The sequence below is a fragment of the Coturnix japonica genome, chromosome 1 (genome assembly GCF_001577835.2).
Source record: "Coturnix japonica isolate 7356 chromosome 1, Coturnix japonica 2.1, whole genome shotgun sequence".
NCBI lineage: Eukaryota > Metazoa > Chordata > Aves > Galliformes > Phasianidae > Coturnix > Coturnix japonica.
The window spans coordinates 39538049-39555081 of NC_029516.1; the positions used below are offsets into that span (position 1 = coordinate 39538049).

A 17033-nucleotide genomic window follows, 5' to 3' on the forward strand; every position below is an offset into this window, starting at 1 on the left:
TTTTATTTCTAAACTGGACAATACTGTGTATTTGTGTTGAAAATACATTGAGCATGAACAGGTGCAACTGTACCACAAAAGACTGCCTCATTTTCTGCCAAATGATTTCTTTATACATGATAGTTCCCAGAAGTTCTTTCTATCTATACTAATGGTTCTTGTTCTCATATTCTGTAAGCATCTCTGAAACAGGACACATGCAAAGCATTGTTTTTACTCTTTACAAATGGATATAGATGTTGGGCGGGATTAGCACGATCTCAGATCCTTATTATTTATCACATCACTATGCAATCAGTGAGCATGATCTTATTTGCTATTTGAAGCCAAAATTAGGGGAAAAGAATAGGAATAAAATTAGCTACGCATCAGTGAAGAAATCCAAACCTAAAGACAAGCCACTTTCAATTAGATTACTAATTATTAATTAGCACACGCTAGAGATAACCTTCCTGTATGTAAGCCATCATAGATTCACTTTTATTTTTATACACAGGCAACAGCACTCCTTATGTCTGCAGCCCTCCTTGTTCTTCAACCAGTTGACATTGTAAGGAGAACCAAAAATGGTACCCTCAATAATAACTGCAACAGGTTGAGTACCAGAAAATAAACCCATTTAAGACTATTGTATGCACTATATCAAGATGGTAGGAAAAGCTCATGTTGGATTTTTGGGCACAATCCTGCAGTTCATAGATTTTATCTAGTTTTTAATTAAAATACACCACAAAAAGATCTGTATCTCCTGAACAGCAGCTTTTAACATGCTTGGGTTTTTTTTCCCCCTTATTATTCATTTTAGGAAACACTGGGAATACTTAGGAATATATGAATATAATTGTACTGATCCTTTTGGAAGAAGATAAGCAGGTACTTTTGTGCAAAAATAATCTGCTACAGATTCAGGCTGCGTTCCTTCTTTCTCAAAAATAAAACCTACATTGATATGTTCTGGGCTAATCACTGCCATTCATTAATCTGCATTAGATAAAATTTTGCAGACTGAAAGGTGACTTTGAGGAAGAAACGCATCCTTCCTGCACTAACATTATTTTTCCTTCAAAAATTGAGGAGAACGTATATTAAAGTGAACAGCTCAAACAACAAAAGACATCCTTGAGGTCACATTTCAGTGGTAAAGAATGCTTGGTGCCATTAATATTTAGTCTACCTTAATGGAAGAAATTTGAGTTAGAAGATACTTTAGGTTATCTTGTCCACCCTTCTGTCAAGGCAGACTTGCTTGCTGCAGCACGTCATTGATTGCTGTGCCAAACCCATTTTGAACTTGTCAGTTAATAGCGAGTTCCCAGCTCCAAGATCTCAAACACAGGCAAAATAAAGTCTTCCAAGCATAAGTACATTTATTTGACTTCAGTGTCTTCATCTCGTGACTGTTTCTTCCAGTTTGACGTTCTCTTCTTCTCTTCTGAATAAACTCAGTTAAAAAACAATAATAATGATAATTACAGACCATTATGATGGTGAGCTGCAAGGTATTTACCAGCCCCTCAGCTTCATGTTCAGCTCCTACAGCTTGGTTTAAGAGTACCTCAACGTTAACAGCTGACAGAAGTCCTCTGTACTGCCGTGCAGGAAAGGGCCAATCTCTAGATGAGATTCCAGCATTAGACAGCAGAGTGTTTGAATTGGCAGAATCTGTCACAGGTTATTAGCTGTGTGTGGTGCAAACGGGGACCCTTTGGTTACGCCATTATCTGTATGCAACGCGACATGGTAAGAAACCAAGACCAGCATCTGAACCCATTGCTAAAGCGACACTGTCTGCTGTGTGCTTGAAATTCCCAAGCACAATGTCTGCTTAATATGCAGCACTGAGTCACCGCATGCATGCATACAGAGTGCAGCCACACCGCCAACACAATTACCTTCCCCTGGTGCCATTCTAATGCCCCGCACCACAGGCAGCACTCTTTTTTTGAATGAATCGAAGTAGTAGCCCCGCATTCAGCACCAAGACAGCAGGACCGATTGAGAAAACCCGCACGTGCCTCTAAGAACACAGGATCCTTGTTTTCTTCAAACCACCCCACCTGGGTGGGCGACCGTAATAAACAGCACAGCGATAAATGGAACAACCCAACAACCCTCTTCCAGACCAGAAATTTTACGTTTAAGCGCATGAATTTTTCCCTGACTGAATTCAGTGACCACTTTTTCCACTGACACTAGGAGAGTTTCCATTCATTATGCCATAAGTATTGCAGTTCTAGTACACTGGAAGCCATTCCTGCCAACAGAGTCCACAGTTTAAAGATACACGAATTTACTTCTGTAGGAATTCCTTATTCGTGATGTTCGGAACAAATCCTTGATAAGGTCCAACATATGGAAAGGGGAATAAATCACACCGGCCGTAGGCAGAGCTCCCACCCCGTGACACACTGTGCCACAAGCCGAGGGCTGCTAGGTTTACCGAGTCAGCGTCTTCTTAACCACCTAAAAACACCATCTGGACCCCAGCTCCTCAGGACCTTCGGGCATTAAGCACGCAGCACCTTCGGACGTGGTGGGGCTTTCCATTGACACGCTGCAGCCCTCCCCCCAGCCAGGTAAATGGCTGTCAGTGACAAACGATGCCAGGAGAGCTCAGCCGGGACCTGCTGCCGGCAGGGACGTGCCCTGCATGTCCCCAGGTGCACATCCCCCCCCTCCCCATCCCCGGCACTACGATGCACACCCGCGCCGGGAACGCTCCCTGAGCGAGCCGGGTAAGCGATGCACAGCAGCGTACTAGACGGCGAGATGGAAAGCACATCGCATCCATTTACACAGCTACCAGCGCCGCACGGAACAGATATTTCCTGCGTTAAGAAAAACGCGAAGGAGGAAAAAAAAAAGCCCCCGAAGACTTGCTGCTACGCATCACCCTTCCCTTCTGTTTCCATTTAATTATAAAAATGAAAGGGAAAATCGCCCGTCCAACGCCGGTAGGGACTCGCGCTGACTGCGGATCGCGGCGCGGTACCATCCGCCACCCAGGGGGCTGAGCGCCGCGGCCCCAACGCGGCTCCACAGCGGCACTCGGAGGAGCGCTCCTCCCGGACCCGCGGCCGCTCCGGGCCTCACGTGGTGCCCATCCAAAGGTTACTCGCACCGCGCGAGGCGCTCCGGCCGAGCTCCCACCCTCCCCGATGCGCCGCGCCGCGCTCCATCCCCGCCTCCCTCCCGGGGTGCGGCAGCGCGGGGCTCGCACGGCCGCTCCCCCCGGCCGCCACCTTAATCCGCGCTCGGCCGTGCGGTGCGGCTCCCGCTCGGCCCCGCATCCGCTGCCCTCAAGGTCACGCCGCGCGGCGCGCTCCGGTTACCTCCTGCGGGGCGCAGCGGGAGGGTCGGGGAGCGCCCCGGCCCCGCGGCCCCCACCCCGCCGAGCCCCTGCACCTGCCGGCGCGCCGCTGTGGACAGAGCGGCGGAGCGGAGCCGTGCCGAACGCAGCCGATCCGAGGCTCCCCGGCAGCCACCGCCCGCCCGTCGCTCTTACCTCGGGGCCGCCCCCACCGTCGGTCGGGACGAGGCGCCCGCGAAGCTGCCCCTGCCGCCGCCGCCGCCGCCCGCCCGCCGAGCGCGAGGTCCCCGCGCCGCGCCGCCCCCGCCCTGCGGCCGCGGGAGGGAGGGAGCGGGGAGGGGAAGGGGCGGGGGCGCAGGACCGAATTGGGGAGGGAGGGAGGGGCGGGGAGGGGGCACCGGCGCGGAGGGAGGAGGGGGGGGGCGAGAAGGAGGCGGAGGAAGGCGGAGGGGGGGGGGGGGCTCGTGCCGCCCCACCGGCCGCAGCCGGACTCACCCTCCGGCGGCGCTCCGGGGCCGCCGCCCGCTTCGTGCCGCACGCACCGGGCAGCGCCGAGCGCGCCGCGGAGCCAGAGCCCCGCACAGCGACCGCTACAGGAGCCCGGCGGGGCGGAGCGGAGCCGAGCGGGGCGGAGCCGGACCGAGCGCGCCTCCCGCCCACTCGCCCGCCCGCTCGCGGCCGCTCACCCTCCGTTGCCGGCGCCCGCCGCCCGTCACCGTCCGCCCGTCACGTGGCGGTGCCCCTCGCGCGGCCGCCCGAGGGGGGTCCCGACGTGCGGCGGCCCTCGGGGGGCAGGAGGGGACGCGCGGCGATAGGCACGGAGCCGGCAGGGGCGGAGTCCCTCGCCTCGGCCCGGCCCCGCGCCGCCCTGACTGGCGGGCGGGAGGTGACGCGCTTGTTTCCATGACGTCGCGAGGCGGGGCCTCGGCGTTTGATGGAGCCCGGCGGGTTCCGGGGGACGGTGACTTTGCCACGAGCGGCTCCTGCGGGGCGGGTCCGGGCTCCGCGGCGGACCGCAGGGGCGGGTCGGGCCGATCCTCTCGACCGCGGTGCGGCGGGTGACCCGGTGAGCGGGCGGCCTGACCGCGCGGGGCCGCCCTGCCGGCCCGCCCCTACCGCGGGGGGCGCGGGGAGCCCGGATCCTTCGGCGGGGGCGGGCAGGGGGCAGCGTCCTGGGCGGCTTTGTCCGGAGGGGAGCGGGGCCAAGCTCCGTGCAGGTGGGGCTCCCGGCCGCTGTCGGAGCCGAGGCTGTGGTAGAACAGAGCAGCCCACCGTATCGCTGCTGCTGCTGCATTGCGAGTTACTGCAGAGACCACAGAGGGTTAAACCACAGAATGAAGTCAGCACGAAACGGCCCACAAGGGCCGGCAGATAAATAACTCATCCTCGCTAGGCTGTGATCGTGGCTTGCGGAGCGTCATTGTCTCGTCTCTTACCTGCATCCTACATTTTCCTCCTGTTCCAATGAGGCAATCGAGAGGCAGCGAGCGGCAATCCGCTCCTGCCCGTTGTGGATGTTTCTAAAAATACTGCCTTACCTCTACGCAGCTAGAGGTCAATTGAAAAATCACAATACAGAGGTAAACAATCCCGCAGACTGCTCTGTTGAGATTCTTTCTTGCTTTTCTTCCCGGAAGGAGAATAAAACGATCCGAACGTCCACGGCACGGAGCGCTCTGCGGGGCTCCCGCGGGCACCGAGCGGCACTTGTCGGCTCAGCGCTGAAAGACACAGCACAGCTCTGCCGCTGCTCTCGGGCACACAATTAGCCTTGGTACCGCCAAGGAGGAGGTGATGTGTTTAACGCATTGCAGTTTGGGTACGTGTCTGTACCTGCTTCCTTTTGTCTGTAAGGAAGGTAGGCAGCCTCATTCCTCATCCATCGAATGGGAAAAGCTCTCATCTGCCGTCTTTAGGGAATGAAGGGATATATATATATATATACACACACACATATCAGCATTAATCTTTGAGATGCTATTACAGTAGAATTCTCTGCATACATTTTTCATGGCACAAAATAATTATTTAATGTTCCTCTTGTAGTGATTTATGAGGGCAGCATAAAAATATGCAACAAATGGATTGAAATTTAGAAGAGATTCTTTCCCACTCCATAGAATCTTTTCCATGGGAATTTCAAAATGTCTTTTTTTTTTTTTTCTTTTCCAAATGAACAGTCAAGCTACAATTTTCTTTATGTTTTTTGGGAGCAAATGGGCATTTTTCCTTCCTTCTGAAGGTTAGGGCCCGTAACTGTGTAGCAGAAAGCCTTGCGTGTTATTTAGGTCACCAGTCCTATAAAGGAAGCAAAAAAACAAACAATCGAGGTGCACAAAGGAATATTTATGGAAATATTTCATGTAACTTTTGAGGAAACATGGCCATTTCAGGATAATTCACTGTGGTTTGCAGACGGTTTGGAAAGGCTGGGCTTGACACATCCATGACAGTAGCTCAGCTCATTCTGTGACCAGCCCTCCGATGATATCAGACATTTTTTACAGAGGCAGAAAATGTGTCACGGAGAATTTAAGTGGGTTGCCTGAATCTGATCTGCTTAGCATGGGACTTTTATCATAAAGAGCATGCTTGGATCATTACAGCCCTTGGTAAAATCTGAGCGAGGCAAACGGGGTCTGAGTGCTTGCACCTTGCTGATGGCTACCTTGGATTTGGATGAAGAGGCAGGACGGGAATGACCCAAGAGAGAAGGCAGATAGAAAGCACATAGTCCTCTCCTACTTTGTGTGTGCTTCTATACTGATATGGGTTTTGAAACATATCTTCTCACTGCTCTGCTACAGTGAGAAGTCCCCCAGTCCTCTTCCAACTGAGCCTATGAGGAGTGAGTGAAATCGGTGATTTTTTAATTATTTTTTAAACTTCTTTTTTTGTTTGGTGAAACCACAGGGAGTGACATTAGGAGACATTTTATGTTCAAACATGAGGAAACCAACGTTCAGAGAATTCCCCAGGTCTACTGAGCTCAAGGTTTTATCACAGTCGGCCTTCACAGAACACCCCAGACTAGGTCCCGGCCTTTGGGCCCTCTGCCACCCCCGCGGTGTCATGGGGGCCGCTTCTCGTCATCCTCCCTAGGGATCCTGTTTCCTGTTGCTATGAGGTTAAGCAACAATTTGATTACAAGCAATCCCCCTTTCTTTCATCTTGTAGGTGTCACCACGGTCAAATTGCTCTATTGTCAGCCCATACAGCCTCGCAATCACCGTGTGAAACAAAACGAAATCACCCCATTCATCCCCAAAGCACCATTGCCCCTCCCTTAGGAATGAGGCCTATCTATGAGGCCTATCTATCTGCTCCCGTTAACATTCTTATCAGCTCCAAATTCTTTCTCTTGACTACTCAGGAACTCGGTATCGTGCTTTACGCGTTTCCTGTTGTTTCCTGTTGTGAATGCATCTGATAAGTCAAAGTACTTGAAGCTTTGTGCTCTTTCATTTCCATCACAACGTTCTGGATTTAATTATTTTCTTTTGTGTTCTTCTAGTGCGTTATCAGAAGGACCAAAGATAACACGGAAGTAAACAAAGGAATGTGAAAAAGAACAGCTATTGCACAAATGTCTTCTTCATGTGGGGGTATATGAGAGAGCTGCGGATGTGATAAAACAGTATGATGCCTCTTAGAAAGCGAGAAATGTCCAATGAATGTATGTGTGCTATTACTCTGCAAATTATCTGCTAGCAGGACTCAAAAATGCATACAGTGAGCATGCAGCTATTCTATTGTGAGGACATTTCCTATGTAGCACTTACCCAGTTTGGAGCAATCCTCTTTATTTTCTCTCCCATAGCAAAATCCCTTAAGATCCTAAAAGATGGAAAAATATCCAGGCAAGGCAGCCCTGGAAGCGTTTTGATCCAGTTGAAGAGAAGGATTTGTTAAAAATCACCCTGCTGTAGCTCATCTGGGCCTGCTATTATTCTGTATGGATACAGATTCGTCAGGCAGCTCATCTGGCAGGCACCAAGACTCAAAAAGTTGGAGAATTCATTATAAGTTAGAATGGTGTGAGAGAACTTTTGAAGGTCTCGTGGCATGTCTGATGCCACAGCAAAATATATATATATATACATATATATATATATATGTAAAATATATATATATATAATATATATAATATATATAATATATATAAATATATATATATATATTCCTGTTGCAGATGTTTTAAGGTGTGTTGCTCTGTAAGCTGTGTTCTTATCTTTAAGAGCGTATGGTCAGCCGATGTTTGTGAGGCTCCATTGAGTTCACTCATTTTGTGGGTCTGTTCCAATTCATGCTGACTGAATATCTGGTTCATAAATTGCAGTGTTGTTATACGCTGCTCTGTGATCAAATGACAAGTGTTTTGTTTATTTTTTTTTCTCTCTACCCCCAAAGATAAGAAGCAACACGGTTAACCAAGCTGTCTCTCTCTGAGGCTAACATCAACATCACTGACCAGCCTGAGTCATGCTCCTGACTCACAGAAATTAGTTTTAGGAAGAGTAAATATAGCCCCTCCTCTCTCTCATCAGTGCTGGTTAATTGTCTTGAATAGAACAAAAAATCGTCCCTTAGTAATGCTACTTCAAAGTCCTTTGGATAAGACAACAGATAATTCAGTTAAGCCTTGGGTTCCTTAGGCAAACATTCTTATTTCTGCCTCTTGGCGATTGTTCAAGATGGTTTTGAAACATTTAAGAGTCATTAGAGCTAATAGCTACCACTCTGAATTTCCTTCAAGGAAGAGTATCAGAAAAATGCACCACCTTATTGCCACTACCTTAATCAAGAATTAATCACTCAAGTGAGAAACAATGACTGGAACCTACTTGAATCAATTATTTGCTTTCTTTGTTGACAGGTTCAGCTCTGAATCATCTTACCTGTTCTTAAGATACTAACAAAAATCTCAAACCAACCCAAAACTGCATTTTTAAAATTATTAATATGGGCCTATCTTACATTCATAATTTAAAACTGGATTTATACAAGCTTTATAAGCCTTGTTCAAGAATACTTGTGCTTTCATATCATATAGTATTATAAATGGTATTAAAAGTGTTACATAAAATGTTTGCATTAGTGTATGTGTAAGTCTAAGTATCCTCAGAGAATTAGGTTATAGGTAATAGAAATAGTAAAGTCGTAACTAGGGCATTGTCTTTAATTATCAGATAATACTGCAGCAATGAATGCAAAGTGTAGTAGGAACAAACTTTTGCAAATAATTTAGTGTTGCTTATAAACCAGAAGAAAATTAAATGAGTGCTTGTGACAACAGCTGTATTTCTGTCCTGTATTAGTAGAAACAAATCAATATGATTTTCCCCTGTCTAAGTTTCCTTTTGTCAATTAGATAACATGGCAGCCCTGTAATGAACCACCAGAGTTTAAATGTATCGTGTTATGGGCACATCTAGTAGTAGGTTTACTGTAGGTTTCTTTCAAGCTGCAGTGTGTTATGCAGTGGTGAAGGCAATTTGGTTTAAGGTAGAGGTGGGTTAAAATATACAAAAGATCTTTTGTGCATGTTTGCAGTCCAAAATTTTTGTTCTTTTCAATTCAGACCAGACTCAGTAAAGGTTGTACATACTCAGTGCTTACTAAAACTGACTCACTTGGGTTACTAAAAAATAACTTTGATAACCAAAAGGGGCTCAAAATTAATAATAGTAATAATAATAATAATAATAATAATAATAATAATAATAATAATAATAATAATAATAATAATATGTATGTGTTTATTTTTTGTATTTAACTCAAAACAACTCAGCTTGATGTTAACCACAACCAAGTCCCTTTCACTGTGGACATGGAACCTTTTACATTCAAGACCCCAAGCCCTAGCACTGACTATTGGGCTGCAAACTATGCAGAGAGTAGACCACCAGGATACCACAAAGGCCCCAAGGCTGATCTGCCAGACTCTATTTAGCAGTAAATGTACATGTGCCATAAATGTCCTTTATGGCATATATAATGGTCTTTAAAATTCTTAAGGGTTAGCAATAATCCGTTGGTCCAAACCATCTGGGAGCTATGATAAGTTGAAAACAATATTTTGACTGAACTCTGAATTAATGAGCATCTGCAGGAGTACTTGCTCCACAGCAAACTGCAAGAGCACTTCTGATGGAACCTGGGCACATGACTGGAGCTATCTTTCTCCAGCATCTGCTATGGTCTAAGAACTGTAGAGGGTAGGGGGATGATTGAAGTGTTAATGCTTGTTTAGTGTACGTAAGGTGAAATCCAGAGGTGAACCAATCAAGAACTCAATCACATGGTGCAGTTTCCAAAACAGATGAAGCAATTTGGGATCATCTGAAGATCTTTCATTAGGACATTCCTGACCTCTTGTTAAAGTGCTGAACCATGCTCTGTCCCCACCCCCCCTTTGTTACCTTGCATAGCTCCCTTTGTCTCTTTTCCCTTTAAGTACTCTGTCCTTCACTTTTTCTTCAGTTTAGCTGATACATGGCAAGTTAGCAGCTTCCTCACACTTCCTGCCAAGCCAATCCAAACCCGAGAACATCCGGTGGGCCTCATGCCTCAGGTGATTAATTTACACAGTTTATACCCTTATTGTGTAGTATTTCTTCCCTTAACGTTTGGGGGGGAATTGTTCATCTTCACACATACATCTTAAAAGGACAGATCTCGATCTGTACTAGCAACCCTAGGGTTCCTTTTACAGTCAGTGGTGAGAAGCAGTAACCTCCAGAAGGCAGTATCTTTCATTATAAGATTTATGTTTAGAATATTTCTGCAGTTGTGTATACTTTCCTTTTAATTCTGGGGATGAACAAGAGTCAGTAGTTTTAACGTCTAACTCTCAGGTTAGCAATAGGTAAAAGAGATGGACTGCTCTTTCAGGCTACATGGTTTCATGAACCCTCACGATCTACCAGCCATTACTTTTATGTGGCCTGGACAGCATGTGCTGACACAAAAGTAGAAAGATACAGCATTAGGCGGGTCAGCTTGTAAAACAATCCACAGTCAGTGATTTTAAATTCATTAAACTTTTGCTAGCAGCTTTTAGTAATTAAAGCACTGAGACTTGAATTGAGGTGAATAGTCCTTACAGGGTAAAGGCCACAATCATAAGTAATGACATAAATGAAGTATGTCTGATTCTTGTAGAGCTGTCTATAACGAAAGGGATGTTCACAGGCTTTCACAACATGGCTGCTGGCTTCAGTTCCACTGAGATGTGAGGTGGTACTTCTGAGTGACCAGTTTATCCTGAACTCCCATGAGATTGTGAGCTTTGTTGCAAGACAGGTAAGACACAGGAGGAAACTGTGTGGGTCCCATAATGAGTGTAGTGCACGGAGTTTCTTAAGATTAGAGTTACAGTGCATGGAGTTTCTTAAGATCAGAGTTACACTGTGGAAATTCCAGCACCATTACAGCCTGTGTTTTGAATGACACTGGGATGTCAGTGACATTGTAGTGTAAGCTCTGATGTGTCTAATCACTGAATGCTTGTCTGCCTCCCAACTTCATGTGGTTTTATTGAAGTATGTGATGCCCTGCAGTGAAAAGTTAGCACTCATAAAAAGCATCAAGGATCCCCTTCAAAGGTAGGGTGTGTTTGTATAAATAAATACATACATATATATATGTATATATATATATAAGGAACTTGCTTTAAAAGGAATCTCTAGTCTAAAAATATGACTAGCTAATACTCCAAACCAGTGTTATACTTATGTAAAATAATAATACTTTAAAAATGATTGACCAACAGTAAAATGCCTGTAAATTCTATTAGAAAATCCAGTTTGTTACTTAACACTTAATTGTTTCTTTCCTTGCCGCTCCCTGCCTCAAACATGTTCCCATCCATTTTAATTTGTTCTAGGAAGACAAACAAAAATGCATCTTAGAAAACTGTTTGCAGTGGAAAACAATAGATGCAAAAGCATGAGAAATTTAATCAGATTTAATTAAGAAGTCTAATGTCAAGGTAGTGTTAGTGTAGGTGCTTTATTTTTTGACCCCTCTCTTTTCCTGTTTTCTAAATTAGTTTAGAAAACGTCCATGAAACATTAAGTTGGCAGAAAAGTAAAGCTAAGATGTGGTACGTCTCTTAAGTTTCTATTGCCAGAAAATTCAGAAAATGAGCTGCAGTGTTACCAAGGCACTTTTGGTGAGTGTAGGTTTTCACTGTTGATATGGCACAAGACAGGTAAAAACACAAATCATTTTTATCTTTCACTCACTTTTTTTTGCTAGTAGTTGAGCGGTAGATGTTTTTAATAGTGTACTACAACTGGTCTATCTTCTCCTTCAATGCATTCTGCTTTATTTTACTTCTTCATTTGTTTTATGGTCGAGGCTATTCAAAAGTGAGTAAAAGAATATGAGAGGAGTCAATGAGTATATATCTCATAGCTGTAACAGATGAGGTTTTTATTAGTTTGCAAGCTGTAAGTAGAAACGTGTATGTAGATTAAGTTAAACTTCTGCATGCCTTTGCAGGTTTAGAACACAAATTGCCTAAAGGAACTCGTGAAAAGGAAATATACTGCTCGAATTGTATGAGGGAGTTTCTCTATCTCTCTGAGTGTAGTCCTTGTTTTCCATTTGCAATATTAAAAAGCATTTGCTGGAACTCCAGCCTGTTCCCTTGAAAATTTAAACATGTGCACTTACTTATTTTCTGCTGTGAGGAGACTAAGAATGGGTTTTTTTCTTGATATATTTCAACATTATTGCACTCCTGAAATACATCAAGGAATATCTGTTCTGAAGACTCAAAGCGTGTGTCATTTTCAGCAGGGTTACAATAATCAGAAAGTATTCCCACAATAGAAATCACCAATTTATTTTGTTGTTTGGCCTTTCAGCTTTTACCTGTGGCAGCTATGGGGAAAAGATCAACTACTGTGCTAGTTCACCCCTTTCAGGAAGTGAAAGCAGGAGGGAAAAAGAAAAGTTAGTCTTGGTTCTACACATCCCTACCACTGTGTACATGTTGGCTTACTACAGTCGAAAGATATTTATAAACTCCTGAGAGTAAAGAGAAATCAGAGGGGAATGGATCTCAAGCACGAGCCTTTATGTGAATGAATTGTAGGTGTTCATCACAGGCTGGTGCATCCATCTTCTTTTTTCAGGGCTGTCTTCAGACATAATCACCCTATAGGAATAACAAATTAATTGAACAAAAACCTAGAAATAATGGATCTTGTAAACCGGATTCACCTACTTTCCAATTCCTTTTATCTGTATTTTGAACCATTAGCGATATAAGGTATAATAAACCAAAATTTATTTAATTTATGATTCATATATTTTTACTGGTTTTGGACAAATCTTGCATTTTTATTCCTGGATTTGCATAAATATCAATAGTCAATTTCCTTTTGGCTTTAGTCAAGGAGTCATTTTATTGTTTTTGTTTTTAAACATGACTCATGAGGTTTCTCTACACTTCTTATACAATACTTCTTCCTTCCTGATAGTGTCTATTTGTTCTCTATTTTTGAATTGCTTCTCTATTGTTATCTCTAGATTGTGTATGTACATACCGTATGTATGTACATGTAGTTGAGGACTGCAGGATCTATCTATTTAATACAACTATTTTAGAATAGTTAAGAGATTTTGCTATTTATTTAATGTCTTTTTTTTTTTTTTTTTTTTTAAATACAGGAGAAATAAAATGTAGTTCGTGTTTTCATTATATTATTCTACAGTGTGCCTAGGGTATGATACATGCAATGCATTAAGTATTATTTATCTGATTGCAAAGCCAAAAATAAGTTTAAAATATAATTAGGTTTGCCTGTCGAGGGAGAATTTTCATGTTATGAAAAATCAAATGCAAGTGGTTGGAGGAAATACTTGTGTAATCTGTGAAGGACGTTGAAGGTTCATGTGAATACAGATGAGCTAGAGTTATGTTCATGGACATTTATAAGACAGTGTGATAAATTTTTATTGTGGCTAAAAAGGGGACAGCCTTCTAATAGGCTGTCAGTACAGCAACTCTGAGAATAACTGATTCACCAAGTACTAGAAAATACTGGCTTAGTAGATGCATGGATAAAAGGTTTTTCTTGCAGAATAGTGAGTCAAGCTTCTAACAGTCTGAAGGAAACAGCTGGGAGAAAGGTATCCTCCTTTTATTCTTGTCTTCTCTGGTATTTGCTTTCCTTCATAGTTTTTGTATATCCTAATAATAGGTTTCACATTGCTTTGAGAAGTAGATGATATAGAGAAAGAATACATATATCAACAACGTGTAAGAGCAATTTGTTGTCTACATTTTAAAATGCTGATTTCCTTAATAAAGTTTTCAGTCTTTATTTTTAAAAGATAAAATCTAATCTATGAAGATTATTTATCATATTTTATTGCATTACAAGTTTCCTATATTGTTCATTCATTAAATCTCATTTTACAAGATAATAACAGGGATATGTTTTTATGAATATACTTTGATATAATTGCTACTTCCTATTTAATGATAGTAATACCTTGCAATTAAAAAATTTGCTTTAACCATACAAAAGGTTTCTGTGATGTATTGTGTGCTTTTACTTTTGTCCACTGAATTGCTGCCAGTTCTTAGGTGGAACTACTTGCCTTTCCATCACACACCTTTTTTACGCTTGTTTAATGGACTCATATGTGTTCTTATGAACTCCGGATATTTGTTGTCAGGCTTGCAGTGTTCAAGACAACTGTTTTCTTGGGTGATGTCCCTTGGAGAAGGAAAAAGTAGAAGAAAAGATTGTTGCCTCTGAAGAACTGAATGGGAAATTGCCTTCCATAGCCATTGTAAACCTCTGCAGGATAACTTTCAGTGAGTGCTGGGTTGTTTGTGTTATTGGGAAATTGGTAGTAAGGAAAAATAAGAATTAAAAAAGCATAAAATTTAAGATCTCAGAAGGATAGATCTATCTGGGGCATATGAGAGGAACAGACTACACAGTGCTTCACCTTATCTCCTCTGAAAACTTCCTCTGTTACAGGTCAGAAGTAAAACCAGTCTTATCTGACCACACCAATTGGCGTAAAAGTACACATTTATCTTGCATCTATTCATATTTGTCATTTTTAGAAGCTGACATGCTGTAACCAACATACATGTGACAATGTGACAAGCACAGCTTGAAATCCTAATACCTAAGCCAGCTTCTTAACTAAGTTTTTCTGCCTTTTGTTCATTTTTTTACATCAGAATGCTGTATATTACATCCTGACTTTGGTAATGTAAGGCAGGACTTCAGCCAAATGGCCTCTGAGTAAGGCAGAAACATTTTTTATTTTCTAGGGCAATTAATTAGACAACCACACTGTCACTCCCACACTTAAATTAATCTCCATATGTTCAGTTATCATAGGAAAAAATAAATGAAAGAAGAAGCTGAAGGAAAAAAACTCACACACATCTCTGCAATATTTTTTCAAACACTGAAATTTCTGTCAGCATATTGGAAATTCATAGCCTCATTATTACATGATTAACTAATCAGCACACATCATGTTTTCCACACAAACAATATCTATGTCACTTTTCATCATATATTTAAAACAGAGGGGAAAAAACAGCCTCCCTCAAGAGATGCCTGTATTTATTTTACATACAGTTTAGGACAGTTGCTATTTGCTGGTAAAATACTATTTCTAATTTAAATAGCCCTTCTCAAGGTATTTGTTTTGTGGTATGCTCTCAGATTAATTTGTTTCTTGTCTCATTTGCTTTCTAATTTGGGGAAAACGACAACAACAAAACAAACACTTTCTCAGCCATTTTTATTGAATTGCCTGAGTTCTGATGTGTCTTGTTGAGAACCTTTTTAGATTATTATTTTTTTTATTTTAGTTCATTATCTTTTCCAATGGATATATTTCCTAAGGTTAAGAAAAAAGATAATAAGCACATATGGACCACTGAGGTGCTTTTGACACTTGAAAAGTTAATGTCTCGCAGCTAGTGGAAGTGGGAATGTATCCTATAACAGCTGATGCATCTCTGGCCTGATAAGAGTTTCCTGTTTAGCATTCCTATGTTTTAAAACTCATTGGAAATGTTCCCAGCCCAAAGCTTCAGCTCTTGCCCCAGCATTTTGGCTGCACAAGGCGCAGGTTGGTGATTTGATGCAGGGGTTTGCACCCCACTGCACAGGCATAAACCTTTGGTGCTGGGATGCACAGCCAAGAAGTGACAGACTCGTCCTTCTTTTACTGCACTGCATGCCAGTTTTTAGGATGCTTACTGCATAGCTCGGGATGTGATAAGGAGCTTTCTTCTGGCTTAAGAAAGGATGAAGAAATCCTTGACTTCAGCTCTTTCTGACCCTATGCTGAAGCTGTTGAACCTCACCAGTACCATCATTCACAGCTCTACAGCACTTCAAAGTGTAGCAGGTACTCAAAGCCCACAGTCTTAGAAAGTTGTTAACCCATGCAATTTTATGGGCTCAGTAAGCACAACCAAAGGAGGAAAGGATTCAAACCTTTACATAAATGTCTGCTTGAAAAGCCCCATCTACACGCTTCCTATCACTAAAGCTTCATTTTTTGCATCTTTCCTGTCTTTAAGACTTCTCTTCTAAATTTTGCATTTTCTTGAATCTCAGAATCACATTGCTTAGTTTGCTCAGAGTTGTCTCTCAGCCACTGCCTACATGCTCACTTTTTTGATTCTAGTTGGGTTATTTTCCATGCAATGCTTTAGAGATATCTGCTTAGTTATAGTCACACCTGCACTTTTTAAAATCTTGTTTTCCTTTCTTTCTTCTGAGGGAATGAGAGAAGGAAGTTGGATCCTAGTCAGTTTTATACATAAGCAGAAGGCCTTTATTTTTCTTATTTACCCACTTTTCTCCCTTTTACCCATCTTCATCTTTCGCTCATTGTATCATTGTCTGTCCATAGAACCGGTAGGGACTCCTGAGGGAGAGCCACTGTGAGATTAATAGAATTATAGAATGGTTTGGGTTGGAAATGACCTTTAAGATCATCTAGTTCCAAACCCCCTACTGTAGGCAGGGACGCTTTTCACTAGGCCAGGTTACTAAAAGCCCCATCCAGCCTGGCCCTGAACACCTCCAGGGTGGAAGAATCTACAGCTTCTCTGGGAAATTTGTTCTAGTGTCTCATGACACAAATTGTTGACACACAGTGAATAATTTCTTCCTAATATCAGTTCTAAATCCATCCTGTGACCAATACAGCCAATCCTTCATCCAGTGAGTGATCCATCCATCAAATCTATTTGTCTCCTCTTTGGAGACCAGGATGTCACACCAGACAGTGTCAAATGCTTTGTACAAATCCAGGTAGATTACATCAGTTACTCTTCCTTTATCCATTGCTCCTGTATCCATTGCTGCTCATAAAAGGCCATCAAAATTATCAGGCATGGCTTTCCCATGGTGAAGCCATGTTGGTTACCACCAGTCACCTCATCTTTTTTATCCATGTGCCTTAGTAGGGCCTTCGGAAGGATCTGCTCCATGATCTTGCAATGCTCAGAGGTGAGATTGAGTGGTTCGTCGTTCCTTGGATCTTCTATTTTTGTATTCTTGAAAATGAGGCTATGTTTTCCATTTTCCAGACAGTGGAATCTTCATCGGACTGCCATGATCTTTCAAATATGATGGATGGTGGCTTGGTAACTTCATCCACCAGTTCCCTCAGAACCTGTGGATGGATCTCATTGAGTTCTTCACTGCTGCTC

At 43.1% G+C, this 17033-nt stretch overlaps 1 long non-coding RNA gene across 10 annotated transcripts in view; it reads left to right on the forward strand.

The window, feature by feature from the left end:
• Positions 1-4366: 4366 nt before the first annotated feature.
• Positions 4367-17033, forward strand: part of LOC107311308 — a 44042-nt gene continuing 31375 nt past the window's right edge. For 3 of the 10 annotated variants that reach the window (XR_004306760.1, XR_004306756.1, XR_004306764.1), the window contains exons 1-4: positions 4368-6915; positions 9794-9884; positions 10505-13456; positions 14009-14150. This is a non-coding gene — a long non-coding RNA (uncharacterized LOC107311308). Of the gene's footprint in view, positions 6916-9793; positions 9885-10504; positions 13457-14008; positions 14151-17033 lie in introns of all 10 variants that reach the window. The other 7 variants (XR_004306762.1, XR_004306767.1, XR_004306768.1 and 4 more) reach the window with 6 other exon arrangements.